At 37.8% G+C, this 22,402-nt stretch overlaps 1 long non-coding RNA gene across 1 annotated transcript; it reads left to right on the top strand.

Moving 5' to 3' along the window:
- The first annotated feature begins 19,372 nt into the window (after positions 1-19,372).
- Positions 19,373-22,116, top strand: LOC144997297 (uncharacterized). Its single transcript, XR_013659763.1, has 2 exons — positions 19,373-19,751; positions 21,841-22,116. It is a non-coding gene; the product is annotated as an uncharacterized LOC144997297 (long non-coding RNA).
- The last annotated feature ends 286 nt before the right edge of the window (positions 22,117-22,402 follow it).

The following is a 22,402-nucleotide window of genomic DNA, read 5'->3' as shown; positions in this document are numbered from 1 at the left end:
CGGCTCGGAAACCGCACTTCTCGGGATCTTCGGGATCTCGAGACTCGCTTCGGGACTCGGGAATATTACCGGGGCTTCGGGATGGCTTCGGGGGTAAAAACACAGAGCTTCGGCACAAAAACGAGAGGAAATTAGCAAATAAACCCGGACCCCTCGCATCCTATTTATAGGAGGCTAGAAGCCTCTCGTACACGGGGCGTACATGCGTACGCGGGGCGTACGTGCCTCAGAAACGTAAGCGCATGCGTCATCCGAAGTGTCGACACTCTTCGGAGTACGCGGGGCGTACTCACTTACGCGGCGCGTAAGTCGGATCAGACCTGTGACTCGCCTTCGGATAATGCTTCCGAATTTTGATTTAAAAATAAATACAAATTAATTAATAAACTTCGGAAATTCATATCTTCTTCATACGAACTCCGTTTTCGACGTTCTTTATATCCACGGAAAGGTGAGACTACGCTCTACAACTTTTGTTTAGACTCTGTCGGCTGATTTTGATTTTATTTTTATTATTTATTTTTAATAGGCTGGGACAGAAAATTTCGTTATAAATTTATAACTTCTTCGTCCGACGTCCGTTCTCACCTAACTTTTTATCGCTTTGATACTAACAACGAGATCTTCGATTCTCATTTAGATCACTAAGGCTAAATATCGCTTTAACGTAAATTTCACTTTTTACGTTATTCAGCGTTGCCGGTTCTGTCGCGAAACTTCGACAGGTCATAACTTCCTCGTTATAACTCGGATTTCGGCATTCTTTATAGCTTCGGAAACCTTGTTTCAACTACTACAACATTATCTAAAGATATCAAGTTTATTTTACACTTAAATTTTGACGCTTATTTTTATTCTTAATTAATCAAACCACATAATTAAGCAATTAAGCACAAATCACATAATACTCAAATAATACAATCTTATTATTTCAAAACGGGTTACAAAGGTTAACCTATACCATTACATTGCTAAAAATGGAAAGCCCAGAAACACAGGCGTTACAATTCTCTCCACCTTAGAATGATTCCGTCCCCGGAATCACACATCAACAAACAAATGCGGATAGCGACTCAACATGTCACTCTCCGTCTCCCAGGTGAGATTCGGCCCATTTGTGTGTTTCCATCGGACAAGCACTAACTCGACCATCTTGCGTCGCAACTTCTTAGTCTTTCGGTCAACAATTGCCTCTGGTTCTTCAATCAACCTTTTGTTCTCATCGATTCTCAATTCGGAAATTGGAATTATATCGGGAACTTCTCCCGTGAACTTTCTCAAATAACACATATGAAAAGTGTTGTGAATTCCATTCAGTTCTTCTGGTAGTTCGAGCTTGTAAGCTTGGTTCCTAATCCTCTGAAGAACTTTAAACGGTCCAATAAACCTTGGACTCAACTTTCCCCTTTTTCCAAATCTTATAAGTCCCTTCCACGGCGAGAGTTTAAGCAAAACCGAATCCCCAACCTCAAAAGTTATCGGTCTTCGCTTTTTGTCAGCATAGCTCTTTTGACGATCCTGAGCTGCTAACATTCTTTCCCTAATTATTTTCAACTTTTCAGCAGTTTGATGAACCATCTCCGGTCCCATAAACTGCTTTTCCCCAGCCTCAAGCCAACAAGACGGCGTACGACACTTTTGTCCATACAAAGCTTGGTAAGGTGCCATCTTAATGCTCGAGTGAACTATTATTATAGGAAAATTCTACCAAAGGTAAATGTTCATCCCAATTACCTAGGAATTCCAAGGTACATGCTCTCAACATATCTTCAAGTGTTTGTATCGTTCTTTCACTCTGACCATCAGTCTGCGGATGGTAAGCTGTACTTAAACATAACTTGGTACCCATTTCCTCTTGTAGACATTTCCAAAACCATGAGGTGAAACGACTATCACGATCCGACACAATTGTTAGCGGAACACCGTGAAGTCTCACAATTTCCTTCACATAAGAATTCACAAGCTTTTCCATAGACCATTTCTCCCTGGCTGCTATGAAATGCGCACTCTTAGTGAATCGATCAACGACCACCCAAATCATGTCGTGACCATTCTTTGTTCTGGGTAGTTTAGTGACAAAATCCATAGCAATGTCTTCCCACTTACCCATAGGCACATGTAAAGGTTCTAAACTCCCATACGGTTTCTGATGTTGTGTCTTGACTCTCACACAAGTCACACACTCGGCCACATACTTTGCAACATCAAGCTTCATCGTCGGCCACCATTAGTAGGGTTTCAGGTCCCTATACATTTTAGTGCTACCGGGATTAATCGAATACATGGTCTTGTGAGCTTCTTCCATCAGAAGATCTCTAATTCCTCCTGACTTAGGTACCCAAATACGATCTTGGAACACCTTCAGTCCATGACTATTTACACCGAACACCAACGTTTTGCCCAAACATTCCTCCTTTCGGTCATTCTTTTCAGAAGCTTCCTCTTGAGATTTCTTTATACTTTCCACAATGGTCGAGACAACTTCAATTCTCAACGCTCTTGGCCTTTTCCTTTCAAGATTGACTTTCCCACTGAGAGCATCAGCAACAACATTAGCCTTACCGGGATGGTAAAGTATCTCACAGTCGTAGTCTTTAAGTAATTCTAGCCAGCGTCGTTGCCTCATATTCAATTCTTTCTGATTAAAGAGATATTGGAGACTCTTATGATCAGTGAAAAGTTTGCACTTAGTGCCATAGAGGTAATGCCTCCATATCTTCAGAGCGAAAACTACCGCCGCCAACTCCAAATCATGAGTCGGGTAATTCTTTTCATGCTCCTTAAGCTGTCGAGACGCATATGCTATCACCTTTTCTCTTTGGGTCAAAACACAACCCAATCCAACACCAGACGCATTGCTATAAACAGCAAAGTCTTCAACTGCATCGGGTAGAGAAAGTATCGGTGCCTCGCATAGCCTCTTCTTTAACTTCTCGAATGCTTCTTTATGCTTATCACTCCAAGCATAAGTAGCTCCTTTGTGGGTCAAAGCTGTTAACGGACTAGCGATCGAAGAAAAACCTTGGATAAACCTTCGGTAATATCCGGCTAATCCTAAAAAGCTTCGGATCTCCGTGGGACTTTTCGGTTGTTCCCACTTCATTACAGCTTCAATCTTTGTTGGATCAACCATTATCCCTTCTTGGTTGACCACGTGACCCAAGAATTGGACTTCACGAATCCAAAAATCACATTCGGAGAACTTAGCATACAGCTTCTCCTTCTTCAAGACTTCTAACACTTCTCGCAAGTGTCTGCCATGCTCCTCCTGGATTTTTGAGTAAATTATAATGTCGTCGATGAACACTATCACAGATTTATCAAGGAACAGATTACAAACCCTATTCATTAAATCCATGAATGCTGCCGGAGCATTGGTTAGTCCAAACGACATAACCAAGAACTCGTAGTGTCCATATCTAGTTCTGAACGCAGTCTTCTCTATATCCTGCTCTCTTACTTTCAGCTGATGATATCCTGACCTTAGATCGATCTTCGAGAAATAGCTCGAACCTTGCAATTGATCAAATAGGTCATCAATCCTTGGCAACGGATATCTATTCTTTATTGTTCCCTTGTTCAGCTCTCTGTAATCAATGCACATTCTCATACTTCCATCTTTCTTCTTCACGAATAACACCGGAGCTCCCTAGGGTGATGAACTAGGTCTAATGAAACCTTTGTCCAATAACTCCTGAAGTTGCATCATCAGCTCCTTCATCTCCCTCGGTGCTAATCGATAAGGTGCTTTTGCTATTGGCGTTGTTCCTAGTAACAAGTCTATTCTGAACTCTACTTGTCTATCAGGTGGTAATCCATGAAGATCTTCGGGAAATACTTCCGGATAATCACACACCACAGGAATACTCTGCATCACCTTCTTTTCCTTCTTAGCATCAATCACGAATGCTAAATATGATGTACATCCTTTGGTCAAACACTTTCTGGCTTTCATTATGGAAATGATTCCAGAATTTACTCGGCGTTTGTCCCCATACACCATAAACGAATCTTTTCCAGGCGGGTTCACTTTAACTATCTTCTTCTTGCATAAAATTTCGGCATCATTGGTGCTGAGCCAATCCATTCCCAACACGATGTCGAAACCATTAAGTTCGATAGGCAATAATTCCTCGCGGAACTTATTCCCATTCAAGTCGATTAAGATGTTTTTCATACGATGGCTAACAGGTACAAACTTGCCACTAGCAACTTCGACTAATAAGGCATTATCTAGTCTATCAACAGGCAAAGCTAGTTTTCTACCAAATTCATGCGATATAAAGGAGTAGTTGGCTCCAGAATCAAATAAAATTTGGGCAGGAAAATTGTTAATGAGAAAGGTACCTGAAGCGACATCAGCTTCATCTTTAGCAGCTTCCAGTGTCATCTGGAATGCTCTCGCCTTCGGCTTTGGTGGAATGTTGGGCTTAGCTGCCTCCTTCTTCTTCGGACAGTCTTTCAAAATATGCCCCTCTTCATTACAACCAAAACACATCCTTTTGTTGTTCGGACATTCATTGGCAAAATGTCCAACCTTTCCACACTTGTAGTAGGTCACATCCTCGTTACATTTCCCGAAGTGCTTTTTCTTACACTTTTCACACCACTTCGCTTCCCCTCCTTTACCCCCACCAAACCTTTTCGAATCAGATTTCGAAAATTTACTTTTCTTACCGGAACCAGATGTTCCCTCAAACTTCCTCTTCTCACCAACATCAACCTTGTTGGTGGTTCTCCCCTTTATCATGTTCTCAACAGACTTGGCAGCCCAGATAGTTGCCTCTAAATTATGTGCCTGACGTACTGGAACCTCATACTCCCATGGAAGTCCCTTCGCATATCGATCCACCTTAGTCAGCTCGTCTGGAACGATACAAAAGGCAAACTCCATCTTATCGGTGAAGTTATTAGTGTATTCATCAACTGACATACTGCCTTTTGTTAGTGTCAGAAACTTGTTCTCTAGCTCCAACAGATTTTGAGCCGAGCAGAACTTGCGTTTGAACTGTATCAAGAATTCTGCCCAAGACAATTGCAGTGGCTCATTTGGGCTTACGGTCTTTCCTAAAGTGTTCCACCAACGAACAGCTCCACCTCGGAATTGACACACGGCATAGATAGTTTGCAACTTACCTCTGCAGCCACACGTCATGAAGGCTAGCTCCATTTCGGAGATCCAATCCATAACCCCAATCAAATCCTCCTTTCCATTGAAGGTTGATGGTTTGCAAGTTAGAAAGTCCTTGTACTTGCATCCCATTCCATCATTCCTTCCATCGCGGTTATCCTGCCTAACTATCGGTGGGTTGGCTTGACCAACAGATCCACTGAAGTTTCCACCTTCCGAGTGCCCTTCATTTAATTCAGGCTCTTCCACACGAATCGACAGTTCTTCACGATTTTGTTGAAGCAACCGTCTAGTTTCCTCCATCTGATGATCCAACATCGTCTGAATCATCAATTGCACACCGGCCATTGTTATCGGCTCAGGTGCTGCTGCTATAACAGGTCTTTGTTCAATCACTGGTGGTTGATTCCTGTTTTCATCAGCATTTCCAACTCCACTTCTCGTTCTCACCATTTTGATCTACACACCGAATAAGGTGAAATTAGATCCTTATTCACGATAGATATTCAAATCATCCTTATCACTCCGAAACGTTACATGCTAGTTCTAATATCGTAGACGTACGCTTAGAATCCTACACACATAAAGTTTCTAGATCCGGTCGGCAACAGACCTTAGATCCAAACAAATAATATCATATATGGCAACATACAACATTTAGCACATAAAGCTTTTTAGGCAACATTCCTAAAATAAACTAGTGCTCGTGTCTAAAACATAACATACACACATCTCAAAATTCCACTTAGCATTCTAAGTTTAAGTCTAGAAATCCTAAAAATTCCTAGTTCGCTTAAACTAATGCTCTGATACCAACTGTGACATCCCCAAAATCTCGGCCAGAAAAGACCGATTTTCATTTATGCTTTTAAATATTTTCAGAGTAAATCCTTTTGATTTGAAAGAGTTGCGGAATTTGTTCCCAAAAACAAAACATGATAACACAATGTTTACCAAAGCATTTCATAAAAGAAATATATTTTCATTATAATCAAAACTCGGGGTGTCATGTTCCGATACAGACCAATAAGCATAAACGAATACATTACAAGTCATATAACAAATATAAACATATGCAGAACTGCAAACAAAACAACTTGATGGTTTATCCATCTTACGCCCTTGCACCACTTCCTGTAATACTAATAAAACTGAGTGGGTCAGGCTTGGGAGCCTGGTGAGCATATAGGGTTTTCAACCCACAATAAATAATTAAAATTAATTATTATCAACCAACAACAACCCAGTTACCCATTCCCGTTATTCTCACTTTACGTCCCTAAAATAACTAACACAAGGGACCTAATCTAAGAATATTTTCATCGGGGTGACAACACATGCTGCGGGGTTTCCTCAACAATATAAGTGAAATAAGGAAACCATGAGGGGGATGGAATACAGCGAATGAACACCCAAGTTCATTAACACCTACAGGTTATGAGCCTGCTAGCGTTCCACATGACTATCTAGAAAAGTCCGTGGTCGTCATCTAAATTCCGCTAGATGACTGGATCAAAACAACAACGAGGCCTCTCATCTGTTTATTACACACCAACTATCTACCCATGTTCTACCCAACATATTAGTAGATAAAAACATACATTTTTATACATATTTTCAAAACCTGTATAGCATGCTTGATCAATACATTTTCCATATAACAGATGAGGCACACACACATAACACGTATTTCATATAGAAATAATCAGATCTGTAAGACAAAAGAAAGTGAATATACATTCACACACATAACAACAAAATATACACATAACACGTATCTCGTACAAAATACTTCATAGTTATACGTTATGAGAAAGTAACAACGCATTCACACGTATAAACGACAATAAACTTAATACCCTCAAACCATACTTGTATTATTATTGCGTTTATGAAAGGTAGTATACACTCACATGATCAGAAGATGATCGGACAGCACGACGACTCGCAAAAGTAATAATCCTCCGCAGATCTGGAAGATCTCTACGAAAATCGAACTTCTCGCGGGCAGAGCTTCGGCTCGGAAACCGCACTTCTCGGGATCTCGAGACTCGCTTCGGGACTCGGGAATATTACCAGGGCTTCGGAATGGCTTCGGGGGTAAAAACGCAGAGCTTCCGCACAAAAACGAGAGGAAATTAGCAAATAAACCCGGACCCCTTGCATCCTATTTATAGGAGGCTGGAAGCCTCTCGTACGCGGGGCGTACATGCGTACGTGCCTCAGAAATGTAAGCGCATGCGTCATCCGAAGTGTCGACACTCTTCGGAGTACGCGGGACGTACTCACTTACGCAGCGCGTAAGTCGTATCAGACCTGTGACTCGCCTTCGGATAATGCTTCCGAATTTTGATTTAAAAATAAATACAAATTAATTAATAAACTTCAGAAATTCATGTCTTCTTCATACGAACTCCGTTTTCGACGTTCTTTATATCCACGGAAGGGTGAGACTACGCTCTACAACTTTCGTTTAGACTCCGTCGGCTAATTTTGAATTTATTTTTATTTTTTATTTTTAATAGGCCGGGACAGAAAATTTTGTTATAAATTCATAACTTCTTCGTCCGACGTCCGTTCTCGCCTAACTTTTTATCGCTTTGATACTAACAACGAGATCTTCGATTCTCGTTTAGATCACTAAGGCTAAATATCGCTTTAACGTAAATTTCACTTTTTACGTTATTCAGCGTTGCCGGTTTTGTCGCGAAACTTCGACAGGTCATAACTTCCTCGTTATAACTCGGATTTCGGCATTCTTTATATCTTCGGAAACCTTGTTTCAACTACTAAAACATTATCTAAAGATATCAAGTTTATTTTACACTTAAATTTTGACGCTTATTTTTATTCTTAATTAATCAAACCACATAATTAAGCAATTAAGCACAAATCACATAATACTCAAATAATACAATCTTATTATTTCAAAACGGGTTACAAAGGTTAACCTAGACCATTACATTGCTAAAAATGGCAAGCCCAGAAACACAGGCGTTACAATATGTAACAATCCAGCCCGTTAGGGTTTAGAAGTCGTAGGCCCGAATTCTACATTGTGTATGAAATGCATCAGTTAAAAATGTCCCGATGGCTCTTCACTTTCACGCTTTGGTTTAAGGAAATTCCTAGAAGGAGGAAATCGGCCACCACTGAAGGAAATCGTGGCAATCATGCGGCTTCCCGCAATATTCTGCTAGTCGTCGGGTGGCGATCTCAACGACGATTGGCTGGCGATTTGAGATCGTCCGGTTATCAGAGCTCGTACTAATTACTCACCAGGGTTCGACGGGTGCAGGGAAATTAATCAAGTATGAGAGCCGACAATTTAACCGGTTAGGATAGCGATGGTCGAGTGGTGTCGCTTGTATTGCAGGGAGATCGACAGGGCTGTGATCGTTGGCGGAGCGATTGGTGGTTGCTCGATGGGTTTGGTTCTGTTGGCAGCGACAAATCAAGAGTGGTGGGGTTGCGATTGCTATGGTGCTTCATTAGAACAAGCAATATCTCGAAAGTGCTTCATCATTTGTTGGAGGAGATCAGAGCAGAGGTGGGTGCTGTCGGGGGAGGTGGTTGCCTAGCGATGAGGCTGGTGACCAGAGCTTTGAGGGTTCTTCAGCGGGATCGAAGGTTCGCAGGCTGGTGTTGACGACAACGAGCAGAGTGGTCCCAGTGGTTCCGATACGCTGGTTCACGGTGGTTACAGTTTGATTGTAAATGGGCTAATTAGGGCCGGTAATGTGTTTGAACTAGTGGTTGCTGTCGGCGATTGAAGGTTCGTAAGATCTGGGTTGAGTAGGTCGACTGGCGGGGCTAGGCGCGACCGGGGAGTGACTAGTTGGGTTGTGCTGGTCAGGGGAAGCAGTTGACCAGCGATGGTTGTTGGCGCTGGGATTTCCTTGATTGCCCGGGAAAATTTGTTGACCCGGTGGGTCCCAACTGCTTTGTTTTTGCTGTATGTAAAGAATTGGACCAGATGGGGTCCTTTGTTTCTGACTTCTGTAGACAGCTCTCTCTCTGGTGCATTGAGCACCCTTATCCCTTTTTTTTCGTCAGCTATGAAACGACAAGAACAACTGTATGTTGTATTTGAGTTTCTCTTTGTGCTATATGTATTGGATATACTTTTTTTTATGTTGACAGCTGCATCATTTGTTTAGTGCACTATGCACCCTTTTCCCTTTTTTTTATTATATTCCGAAATTGTGACAAAAGTAGTGTAAATGAAAGATGTAAAAATTGTATGTTTTGCATATATATTTACTCTCTATATGCATATATATTTTTTGAAAACCATTAACTGAAATGGTACACTGATGTGAAATGTAACTTTCTCAGTGTTAACTTGGACATATTTGAATGTACAACTTAAACAAACTTGTTCACAGAAATGTACAAGCCGTATGGCTGTGTGTACAACTTAAACAACTCAAAATGGGTTAAGACCCAACAAATCTTCTCCTCCTCTTTTTTTTTTTTTTGAAGGTTCTTTGAAACGTGCAAGCCATATGGTTGTATGTACAAATAGTTGTTGCAGTGGGAGTGAAGATGCTCACAGAAAATCTTTATTAAAAATGATTTTCTGATAATATATGTACTGAAATGGGAGAAAAACTCATAAAACTTTCTTTTCTTCTGAAACAAGCCCCCAAAATCAAAACAAAAAACCGATCTAAAAAGGTTTTTGCAAGCTTGGGGAGTATTTTGGTGAAGAAAATCGTATACATCCATGGATTTGAACTAAAACGAAATGGATCTATAGATCCACAGATTTGTGAAGTAAACTTGGACAGATCTTGGAAAACTAAGAAGATCTGATAAATTTTCGTTCTCTTTTCAACTTGTTCAACAAGAGCATGAACAAGGAACAAATCTGAAAATATTTTCGTTTTCTTTCTCTAAATTTTTGAAAAGAAACACCATGTAAACAACTTCAAAGGAGTCTTGCAAAGAAAATCATAGACTGATGGTGATTTCTTTGCAACATAAACTGAAAACAAAGTAAATACCCACCAAAAAGTTCTTTAGCTCTCAAGTTGGTTCCATAAAACACCAAAATATGAACATACATGGAAGAAGGCTCATAAAAACCTCCTTTATCCCCGAAAATTTAAATAAAGACGGGTTTGAGCTGGTGTTTTGAAACTTGAGAGATGATTAAGTAAACAAAGAACTTTCAAATCTAGAGATTTAAGCTAAAAATGAAGTAGAACAACAGATTTGAAAAAAAAAAGTCATCAGATCCAAAGATCTGAAACATAGCTAATCAGATCTGGGTATATCTTTGCCAAGATCCAAACGAATCTGAACTAAGTAATGTAGAACTGAACAGATCTGAGCAAACCTTAGATGAGAACACATCAGATCTGAAGGGATCTTGGGTAAAAACGAGATTGAGACCAACTAAGGCTTTTGCTACTTGCTCGAATCCGGGATGGCACCAAATGATGGAACATCCGCCTCCGACGTGTCTTCTGGTCTTTTGCTGCGGTGGAGATCTGACATCACAATCAGAGAGATGCGTTAGAGTCGCCCCAGGGACTGTACCCTAGGAGCGGGCTCCGACGGTCAAGTTAGATCAGCTAGAATATCTGAGATGGTTCTCCATAGCTGGAGGGAACCATCTTGGTACTGGTGGTGGCTGACGGCGGCAGATGGCGTCTGAGCTATCTGGCCGGAATATAGTGGCGGCTAAGCCATGGGGAAGTCTAGTGGTGGCTGCACCACTTGGGGGAGAGTCTAGGGAAAGGGTCCCCCTCCATGGAGGAGGTATTATTCATTATATAGGGGACAATTAGGTCAGTCCTTGGGCCAGCCCAATTCAATCCCAACTAGCAAGGACTTGGGCAAGGCCACTCGGAGGCGCCGGGCAGGGCTGGCGGGCGCGCACCAGGAGAGGATGGAAAAGGAGTGCCAGGCGAGGGAGCGCTTGGCTGAGCTGGCAGGAGAGTCCCCAGCAGGGCTGGCAAGGGAGCGCTAGGCAAGGCTGGCAGACTCAGTAAACTTCTTGCTAAGCGCAAGAGAAACAAATGATCGAGTAGCACCCAAGTCAAACAACACATGAACAGGGATACCGTTCACATGGAACGATCCTAAAGCATATACACATAGCACATATCAATAACATAACAACATAAAAATGAAATATAGGGAAAGAATCATGCCTGTCACCACATCGGGTACGTCGCGTGCCTCCTCGTTAGTCAGCTTAAATGTCTGACTCCTCACCACTGGAGCCTCTGCCTTGCCCTGCCGGCCATCAGTGATCCGTAGGGTCGCAGGAGCTGGCGCCTTCACTGGCGCGGGTGCTATCAACTGAGGGCAGTTGGCCTTCTTGTGGCCCCTCTGGTTGCATGAAAACACAAAAACTCAAACGTCTATATCACAGGTGCAGGGGCGGTACAATCCCTACTAAAATACCCCGTCATGCCGCACTTATAGTAGCCTGACGACCCCAGTCTACATGCCCCCTCATGAGGCCTGCCACATTTCCTGTAGCGGCTCGGTCCTGACTGGCCTTTCGGCCTACCATCTGTTCCCTTAGGCTTCTTCCCTGAAGCCCCTCCTGATCGCCCCTCCTCTATCTTCCTCTTCCGTATGTGTTCTAGATTTATCTCCCTCTCCCTCGCCCTGGCAATCATAGAGTCCAGGTTAAGGAAAGCTGAAAAACTGACATGCTCCCGAATATCAGCTCGTAGCATGTCATGATAGTGGGTCCTCCTCATATCCTCATCACCCGCGTACTGGGGCACCAACAACACCCTCTCCCGGAATTTGGTGGTGATCTCTGCCACGGTCTCTGTCGTCCACCTCATATCTAAAAACTCCCTGGCCAGCTGTTGAAGCTCGACATCTGGTGTAAACTCCGCCCTAAACCTAGTCACAAAGTCTCAACGAGTCACCAACGGACTCCCACCAATCCCTAGCTCTATCTCGTAAACATCCTGCTGCAAACCTCACCTTCGACCCCTTAGGGCAGAAGCTAGTCAACTGTGCATACTCAATGTCTGCAATCCATCGCCTGGCAAGTATGGGGTCCTTTGCCCCCATGAAAATCCGGCGCACCACTGCCCCTGAAGTCCTTAAAGGAGAGTGTGAGAGATCCCGACTGGCCAGATGCCATGTTGCTCCTGAACGCCCTAAGGCGATCCTCCATCAACTCAACTATCCCCTCCTTGATCGACCCGAAGATGATGGGGGTCGACTCAAGTATGCCTCTGGTGATCTCTGACGCGATGAACTCGCGTAGCCTCTCATCTACTGGCTCGGAACTTGATCCCGAACCCGATACCTCTCCTGAACTGCCAACTATCGGCCTCGGACGTAGTACCACCATTCTGCAATACACAAATAACACCCATTTGTGATATTGATACCTCTTGAGGGATCACCTCTACTACAAGTTCCCCGGTCTTATCTTGGCCTTCCTTGGTTCGAGTACGGATCATCTGCTCCCAGTAGTACGGGCCCATACTACCTTCCACATCTATCCGTACCTTCTTCAAGGATTGCCTCAACTCCACCAGGTCCCTTACACTACTATTGATCACTGCTATACTCATCCTAGGCTTACCTTAGGGAAATCTCTGACTCCACCCTACCCGGTCCTCAGCTACTGAAGACCTCCGAGTAATGCCACTTAGCCATTACTTGAATACCATCACATGTGATGAGGCTCAGATAATCCTTCGAGTAACTGACTCGTCCCTACAACGATTAGACTCAAACAAGAGCTGCGCAATAGGGCCAAATCCAGCACTCTAAGATTATTCAACCCTGATCACATGTGACGGGACGTATTCACCTAATGGCTAACTCCCATTGCTCAGAGTCCCATAAAGCACAGAGCAAGCAGCATTCAGAAAAAAGGAAACAATCTCAAGCAACTCCGCTCTCATATAGAGAGAGAGACTAAACTAGCATACAGTGCTAAACTCATACTATCAGGCATAACCCTAAGAGGCTATCCTACTGTTGTCTACTCAATTCTAGCATGCAATTTTCATACACTGAAGCACATAAAGTAGGTACATAGGACATCACTCCTAGATCCTTAGTCCTATCCTAGCATGTTGTTCTATTGAAACTAATAAACATAACATAAGCTTGTATGGGTACTTACTTGAGCTCGGTCGGTCGCGCACATCACACACTTCGTTCCTTCTTAAAAAAAATCTTAAAAAACATTTTCTTTTTCAAATAATTTTAATCCCTCGATTTGAGTCCAAACACCCCCGAAGGTGTGTCCAAATCCCTCAAACCAGGGCTCTGATACCAACTTGTAACATCCCAAAAATACGGACCAAAAATTTCATTTTTAATTAAGCGATTTAAAAAAAAGCGTTTGTAACATAATATCACACGATCATAATATGTGATAAAACATGTCTCGTGGTCGTAAACCGAAAACATACAACATGAAAATGTCAGAGTATAAAATCCCATAATGACTCTTGGTGCAGAAATCAAAAGAGTGTGTGTGTGATGCGCCGCTACCGCGCCAGCTCCTTCCCCTTGATAGAAGAGGTACCTGAAACAACAACTGAAAACTGGAAGCACAAAGCTTAGTGAGTTCCCCCACTGTACCACATACCATATAATCACATAACATACATACTGCCAGACAATTCTGGGGTGCCCGACCTTCCCGGTACGACCATTCTGGGGTGCCGACCTACTCGTGTCAAGCCATTCTGGGGTGCTGACTACCCATGTCAAGCCGTTCTGGGGTGCTGACTACCCTTCGGTCCTAACAACTGAACCTCAGGGACTATTTCACCCCTACTACTACTATCACATATAACATAACATGAACATATTACCAGACATATCTGGGGTGCCTGAGCTACCTTTCGGTCCTAACAACCGAACTCGGGGACTGGTCCCCTCCTACTACCTCTATCGCATATAACATAACATATCATGCTAGCATATAACATATCAGGTAGTAGCAAACCTATATGATATCACAAAGACAATCATCTATTATACGTCTCCTACTGGTGGGCCGGCATTGTAGCCTTAGACCCACTGCTATTGGAAGGTAACTCACCTCGAAAGTAGCTGCTGAAGTCTACTTGCTGAGCGCCTGACTGCTGGATCGTAAATCCTCCAGCTATAACCATAAACATAGGTTAGACACCCATAAATACCCTTAGGTCAATAGATTGACCCTCCCTTGGTCCAAGGTCAACTCCTTGGTCAAAGTTAATGTCTATTTGATTCGACTTGCCGAGTCATGGCATAGACTCACTGAGTCCTTCTCCTATTAACCCGGTCCTACTCAACCAGTCTTTCTTCCCACTCACTGAATCACCCTTAACTCATTACTTGGGAAGATTGAACCGACTCGCAACCCGACTCGCTGAGTTTGAAGGACAACTCGCCGAGTTCCAGACAATCTTTATAGGACTCGCCGAGTTGTTCATCCAACTCGCCGAGTCTAAGGCCATCTTCATGGAACTCGCTGAGTTCCTCCTTAGGACTCGCCGAGTCCCTATGAATCATTTCCCATATAGGCCAAATCTGAGACATGCAACGCTTCAAAGCCACAGATACATGTTCCTTGCTTATCACGTAAAGTTGCAAACTTTACGTGCATGCATGGCCCTATAAGCTCACCAAAACCAAACTCTTAATGAGGTCATACACTCAATGGGGACCTCAATCACTTCAACCACATAAACTTTATGCTTCTAATTCATCCAATAAGTCTAGATCTGAAGTCCTTTCGGATCATTAAGCACAACACATGGAGTTTGGTGTTTTAGGGCTTAAAAACCACCAAATTGGGACAAAAATGGTCACTAATGACCTAAAGATCAAGGTAGGGACTTTTCTACCTGAATGGAAGCTCCTCCCTGAGTAGAGTTCGGATCTACTCCTTTCCTTGCACTCTTCAACCACCTCTTTCTTCTTCTAAGCTCCAAACCTTCTTCACAAAGCCAAAAACACTCTCAAGAACAATATGGGGGCTAGGGTCTCGCTCTACTGCTCTCAGGAAGTGTTAGGGACAAAGGAGGCCAAGTTAGAGCGTTTAAATAGGGTGCAAACACCCGGATTAGGGTTTTTGCCCAACCAGGGTCTACTCGCCGAGTCCGGGGACCAACTCACCGAGTCCAAAGTCCAATTCCCGCGCCTTGTCCCACTCCTACTCGGTGAGTTGGCCCATCAACTCGCCGAGTCCAAGGCAAAATACATTATTTAAAAAAAAAATGTAAATAGCACGGAGTACGTCCCGGGAACTAGGTGCTACACCCACATATTTTAAACATTTCCCATTAGCTTATCTTGAAATTAACATCGAATGGGAAAAACTTAAAATATATGGGTATGTAATAAAACAATGTAGACATACTCAAAAAAGTTGTACGAATTAGATGAAATGGTTAAGACGACTTGAAGTAAAAAATACATAAATATGTAAAAATAATACGATTAAACATTTAAAATACATAAACATCAATATAAAAAAACTAAATAAATACATAAATACGAAAAAATAAATATAAATATATAATATATAAAAATCACATAAAAACACACAAAAAAATATGTAAAATACTTTAAAAAAATACATATAAATATGTACAACAATACGTTTATAAATTTAAAATACATAAGTATACATAAACATCTATATAAAAAAACTTAAAAAAACATAAATATGCAATACATAAAAAAACACATAAAAATACATAAAAAAAATATGTAAAATACTTAAAAATAGATATAAATACGTAAACAATATGTTTTTACATTTAAAATACATAAATATCTATATAAAAAACTTTAAAAAAATACATAAATACGTAAAAATAAATAAAAATACACACACATATATATATATATATATATATATATATATATATATATATATATATAAATAAAAAATAACACATAAAAATACATAAAAAATATGTAAAATGGTTAAAAATTCATATAAATAAGTAAAAAAAACTTTTATACATTAAAAATACATAAAAATATGTAAGTATATACATATAAAAACTTAAAAAATACACAGATACGTAAAATAGATATAAATACATAAAAATATGTTGATACATTATAAACAAATTTTGACGAAATCTGCAAAAAAATCTCATTGCCTGCTGAACATGTCAAAAAGGAGCTAGAGTGAATAAATTAACCGGTTTCTTGGTCTTTTCTATTCAAAAAGTGAAAATGTCATGATTTTTTTGTTTAAAAAATAAGATTTAAAACGTTATTAAAAAAAATTCAAAATATTAAAACTTTTTAGAAGATTTCGGAATATAAGGGCATAGCCACTTACAAACAAGGTGGGCCTTAGGACGCACCTAAAAGTTTTAATTTTATATAGTTATTACATAAAAAAAAATTAGGAACTACCTTAAAAAAAAAATAGAACCTATCTAATACTATTTAACAAAATAAGAAAACAAATAAAAAATAACAATGGAGGACTTATACTTAAATTTCAAAGCAAATGACTGATACTTTCAAAATCTATTATACATCAAAGATTAAAAAAAATAGTTGAAGTTGTTTGATATTATAAAAATAAATTATGAATGTTTATTAGAAAATTTAAAAATAACGCAACTCCTTTCGTATTGTTGGTTGTATAAAATGGTTGATGCAAATGAACTCTTTAAAAAGAAAAGAGACTTTGTCGTGCAAAGTCCTTTTTGTAAAATGACTTTTTAATTAGTAACTTTTTCCAAAAGAAAATTTTTAAAATGTGTTTGTATTTGCTTTTAGGATAAAAGCCGATTTTTCAGTTAAAAAGTCCGAAAAATTACAAAAAAACAGGATTTTAAACTTTTGAAAATCAAAATTTTCCTTCTACACAAAAAATTATGTTAAAAGATCGTTTTCATTAACTAAACATCTTTTGGCCATTTTTTGACTTTTTGGAAAAGTTAAAAATCAAAAGTTGTTTTAAAAGCAATCCTAAACACCTCCTAAGTAGAGTGATTTTATTAGTTTTTAGCTATTTTATCGATCCGGTCCAACTATAGTATTTACAAACCGGTTGTTTTTTATTGGTTCGATCCGACCTGATCTGTTACACTTATCACTAACTCTTTAGGTTTTCCGTCTTCACTTAATTAGAAACCACATGCTATTCTATTCTAGATTGGCCAATATATATATATATATATATATATATATATATATATATATATATATATATATATATATATATATATATATATATATATATATGATAAGTCTATTTTATGAATGTGTTAAATTGTCATAATTACGTTGAATTGATGTGTAATTGCCCAAGAATGACACTACTTTGATGAGTTGTTGAACTTCATATATAGGTCATTATATCGTACTAAAAGTAGGTGGAACCTGCAAGTAAAAAGAATTGCTCAAGGAATAAAGAAATGTTGCTGGGAAAGTTGAACACTCTTCATTATTTTGATCATATCTCAAGTTCTGGAGCTCTGATTGACATGACTAAAGAAGTTCTGGAAACTAGACAAGATTTTCTACAACTTTCGTGTTTTGTGTTTCTGCTAGTTATATCGTTTTGACCACCAAAACTTGCACGGAAGATGAAGGACGCCTCCAGGCGTCTAAGACCCCCTTGGACGTCCAAGTCAGTCAACATCTGGGTGAATTTCGGAGCGGAAAGGAAGAGAGGACCCCGTCGGCATCTTACATGGCGTCAAAGACATCCCATAGGACGTCTGGGCGTTTTAGGGACGTCACGTGTTGGAACGACGTGTTTCGGAAAGTATTGAACTCAAGGAAGGACGTTCTAGGACGCGTCTAAGATGTCCCCTAAGACGTCTGACGTTTTTGGCCATTTTTTAGTGTATTTCAAGGACGACAGATGGCATGCAAAGATGTACAAAGAACGCATGGGCGTTATACACAACGTCTAAGACGTCTCCTGGGACGTCCAACGTCCCACATCGCCCAATTTCATTATTTTCCGCCACACACTATAAATAGGGACCTGTGCATTAGTTTTTAGGGTTCCCACCTGCGATTTTCAAATTTTTCCCTACGTTTTTAAGGCTTCTAAAACCCTTGGAAACGTTTGGAAACACAAGTCCGTTCCATTTCAATCCGGATTCAAGGCAAGATTCGATTAAATTCATCACCGAGCTATAAGTGAAGATCATTTCATTGGTTAATCTTCATCAATTCTTTATTTTCCAGAATTATTTCTTCTTCCCCAAGGTTTATTTGTTCTATACTTTGATAATCATGAGGCTACATTTTTTTGATGATTCTACGTTTGTTTATGAATTGTGTTATGCATTTTATTCATTTTAATCAAGTTATTTGTTTTATGAACTTAATGGAAGGCTAAACTGTTAGGGTTACTTTCAGGGATATTTATGACTTTTGGATGAACACACTTGATTATTACTTGATTCTAATTAATTTCAGTTGTTATTTTATGCTTCATATGATGATCTTTTGGTAATAACGGTTGAAATTGGGTTGTATGAAGTTGTTTGATGTCATAATTAAGATAGTTTATTGCCAATTCATCATTTGTTCCAAGTTCAATTTGGTTAGGAATAAAGACAAGTGATTGAATCAGCATATATTATTCCAATTTATGATATTGAATCTTAATATGGTAATAGGTAGTCATAAGACATTTTATTGCTAGTTCACTAATTGTTCCGAATTCATTTAGACATAAAGGATTAAGACAATTAGTTGAATGAATATATTATGTACCCAAACTATGTGTTACAAGTTAATAAACCCCAATTGCATCTAAGTAACTGGATTAGGATTCTAGGGAAGAAAGTGCGTGAATCTAAACTGTCTATAACTGACCCGGGAGTACTCTAGTTTTCTCATTTTAATTAATAAATCTCCAAGTTTTTGTTTGATTTTTTACTTTAATCTTTTCTGTGACAATTGTCAGTAATACTTTTCTCTTTATTTATTACTTTGACACAACGTTTAACCACGAACTCCTTGTGGATTCGATCCGACTTACCCTATCTACTTAGGTTAGTTGGTTTATTTTTTATTGAGACAATGACCTCGATCAATATATATATATATATATATATATATATATATATATATATATATATATATATATATATATATATATATATATATATATATATATATATATATATATATATATATATATATATATATAATCAAATGATAAACCTTAAAAATTAAGAACCATGAGAACCATTTTAAGTTGCTTAAAATAAACGAATGGTGGCATTATTGTAAATGTAGTAAAATGACTAGCCAATTTCTATAATTCGTTTCTTGAACATACACCCCTCTTTTTCCTTCCTCTCCAGCTTTCCAGAAAATCCCATCCTTCCTCTTCCCCTTTGCTTCTTCTACCATCGGCCAAAATCCTCCACCAATATCCTTCTCCACCAATCGCAACCTCCACTTCCGTCGCTCATCTTCTTCATTGCCGTCTCCCTCCTCTAACAACTCGGATCTAAGTCGAAGTTTAAAGTGAGGTTTATTAGCTATCAGGAATACCTTTTAGGTCTAGACAAAATCCACCACCACTGCCCTTCTCCACCAGTCGCAAACTCCTCTGTCGCCGCTCCTCTTCTTCACCGTAGTCATCCTCCTCCAACAACTTGGATCTAAACTGAAGAGTAAGGTATTCGATCAAGCTCTATGATTGATAGATTTTAGACATCAATTGTTTTTTAAATAAAAACTCTTTAACTGTGATTGATAGATTCTATACATCATTTGTTTATTATATAAAAGCTTTCGATCCAAATTTGAGATCACTGTATTGTGATGTAATGAAATATGGCAATGAATAAAATAAGAAAGCATATTAGTTTCTACTTTCTAGATCAATATCAAAAGTGGTGTTCAATTTGGAGTAACAATTTATTATCTAATTAATAGCTTTTGATTTTACACATCCTTGTTGCTTGTGATACCTAATTTTATATTAGTAGGAATAACAGGTCTATGTTTTGGTTTACACAACTGTGATTATTTTAGTTTTAATGAAATGAATGCAAGTATGCTTCCATGTGCTTGTTTATTTAACGAGAAAGTGGTGCTATTTTTTTAATAGTATTTACTATACAGACTTCATTAATTGATATTTTCTACAAAGAAGATAAAGCTTGGAATTGAAACCGATGTTGGCTGGAAAATAATCAATTGTGTTATATGTTTTTATGATACTTTTAATGTTTATGTTGTTTATAATCATTATAATGAGAACGATTGGATGTAATGAATTTTAGTTATTTAGTAATATAATGTAAAATTAAATTATAAGTTGTGTTCATGAATAAAAAAAAACTTATGATTTTCACAATTGAATAATATGTAATTTCATACTATTTGTTGGTTAATAATGCAATTTCAGATTGTTCAACTGTGAATGATTGACAATTTTCAATAAACATAATTTTTGTAAAATTAATAATGTTATTTTTTTTTAAAATCACAATATAATGAATATCGTATTTTAGAAATTCAATGTTTTATAAAATTAATAATGATATTAATTTGACATTCATAGTATAATGAATGTCATTTTTTTTTTTTGTGAATTTTCATATGCATAGTCTAATTAAAACCAAAGTTGGTGTATTTTATGGTGGTTGGCGGTAATTCCACCACTACATCATATATGGTATCCAGTGATGGTGCAAAAGGAAGTTCTGGAAAAAAAAAAAAAAAAAAAAAGATGCACATATGATGTTTGATGAAATGCCTCAATGGAATTTGGTAAGTTATTAAGTTGTCACTGCATACTTTTTTTTATTAAACTGTGAATTTACTATATAAAGCTATGAATTTTGTGTATTAAGTTTTGATATTTGTGTTTGACTATGAATTTAATTCATTAAGCTATGAATTTTCTGTGTAAACTGCAAATTGACTATATTAAGTTGTGAATTTTATTTATTAGACTGTGAATTAATTGATTGCATTAAGCTATGAATCTTGTATATTAACCTGTGAATTGACTATATTAAGAGTTTAAGTTGATAATATAGTTGTTAATGCATATTTTTTTGTGTATTAGAATGTGAATTTTCTATATTAAGCTATTAATTTTGTGTTTTAAACTGTGAATTAACTGTATTAAGATGTGAATTTTTTGTTTAAACCGTGAATTGTTTATATTAAACTGTGAATTTTTTGTATTAAATTGTGAATTGGATATATTAAGATGCGCATTTACTAGTATTAAGTTGTGGTTTTTGTATAATTTTTTTGTTTACTTATGAAATATAAGATTGAAGAAATATTATACACAAATATGATTTTATCTATTTTTAAATAAAGTATGTAAAATTTAAATTGTGGATATTTATATAAATAAATTTTGAAAGAAACATTAGCATATATACTTGAAGATATAAATGTAAGTGTTACATTGAAAATATGAATGTGAATGTATAATATTTGTGGATTAAAATGTGATTTTATTATATTAAGCAGTGAATGTTGTGTACCGAACCATGAATTGACTATATTAAGATATGAATTTTTAATGAATTTTTTTGTTAAAATATGAATAATTTATATATGAATTTGTTTTCACCAAATTATTAATATATGTATTTTTTATGTTGTATAAATATGTAAGAATATATTAGTTTTTATAGCTATTTTATATTAAACTCTAAATAAGTGAATTAATGACTTTATAAAATTATGAATATAGTATTTAAGATGTCAATGATTTTATATACATATTTGATTTTAAGGAATAATGGCTATGAAGGTGGCAAAAATGGTTGGTGGTGGCATGTGGTAATAGTTAGTTATAGTGGTGGTTAAGCTTGAGTTTGACTTCTTTGAATATGTGAATTAGTGTATAATGAATTGTATTATGTTATATTGTTAATTTTATGTAATAAATTAAAAATAAACTGTATTAAGTTGTATACGTTCTATAAACTTTATGTTAAAATATAAATGAATGTATGCATGAAAACATTAAAGTGTGTATTAGTGAATCAATGTGTTTATTAAATTGTGAATATGATATTTTAAATTGTGAATATGTTTTATACAGAATATGTTTTTTTAAAGAAATCTATGATTCAAAAACAAGAGAAATTTGAATTTGTCAAGGCACGAATCTATTTTTTTTTAATAAAATTTTGTATATTTGAAAGCAAAAATAAAATGGTATGTATTAAAAAGTATTACCAAAGAAATGAGAACTATAATGTTTTTTCTATTAAGTTGAGAATATGATCGGAAAATGCTATATAATTTGGTGTTAGTCCAACAGTAGTCCAATGACAATCCGATAGTGTTTCG

The sequence above is a fragment of the Lactuca saligna genome, chromosome 5 (assembly GCF_052625555.1).
Source record: "Lactuca saligna cultivar CGN05327 chromosome 5, ASM5262555v1, whole genome shotgun sequence".
Taxonomy (NCBI): Eukaryota; Viridiplantae; Streptophyta; class Magnoliopsida; order Asterales; family Asteraceae; genus Lactuca; species Lactuca saligna.
Note: the sequence above shows the minus strand (reverse complement) of the source record. Positions and strands in the feature narration are given on the sequence as shown.